This window comes from Dama dama, chromosome 5, assembly GCF_033118175.1.
Source record: "Dama dama isolate Ldn47 chromosome 5, ASM3311817v1, whole genome shotgun sequence".
In the NCBI taxonomy this organism is placed as follows: domain Eukaryota; kingdom Metazoa; phylum Chordata; class Mammalia; order Artiodactyla; family Cervidae; genus Dama; species Dama dama.
Window position 1 is genome coordinate 85718221 of NC_083685.1, and position 606 is coordinate 85718826.

Consider the following 606-nt stretch of genomic DNA (forward strand, 5'->3'; position numbering starts at 1 on the left):
CCATAGCTTCAAATTCATCTGCATTGAACTTGGTAAAGCCCCACTTCTTAGAGACATGGATCTTCTGGTAACCAGGGAACTTGAACCAGGCCCTGTGTAGAACCTCAATCATGCTTCTGGTCCTACAGCTTGGGGTGACAGACTTGATGACTTGGAAAATGTGAACCCTGGTCACTGTGTCCTAGAGCTTTCTGAAGACACCTGAATACCTGTCTGAAGCCTTGCCTGGTGACAACATGAAGTCAAACATAAATGTTCATTGGAAAGCATGGTCTCTAGGGTCTCTTAGGGCAGTCCATTCAGGCAATAGGTTGCATGTACTATTGAGGAGGCTGCTGTTTGCAGCCAGCGCATATCATCATTTCCTTTTTTTCTTTTTTTTTTTTGATAGTGGAGTGCAGTTTATTACACCGGCGGGCCCAAGGCAGAGTTTCCTCTTAGCCAAGGGCCCCGACCAGCATTTGTGAAAATCTTTTATACCCCATGTGTCCAAACCCACTACCCCAATTCCCTTGAGACTTACATAAACAAAGGAAGGGTAAATACAACTACAATAACCCCATCATTCATGTGTTATGTGTTCAAACAGTCAATAATCAATAAGCC

At 44.1% G+C, this 606-nt stretch overlaps 1 non-coding gene across 1 annotated transcript; it reads right to left on the minus strand.

Annotated features, from left to right (window-relative positions):
- Positions 1-267: 267 nt before the first annotated feature.
- Positions 268-401, minus strand: LOC133058147 (small nucleolar RNA SNORA70). The gene has a single exon (XR_009693255.1). It is a non-coding gene; the product is annotated as a small nucleolar RNA SNORA70 (small nucleolar RNA).
- Between the last annotated feature and the right edge of the window lie 205 nt (positions 402-606).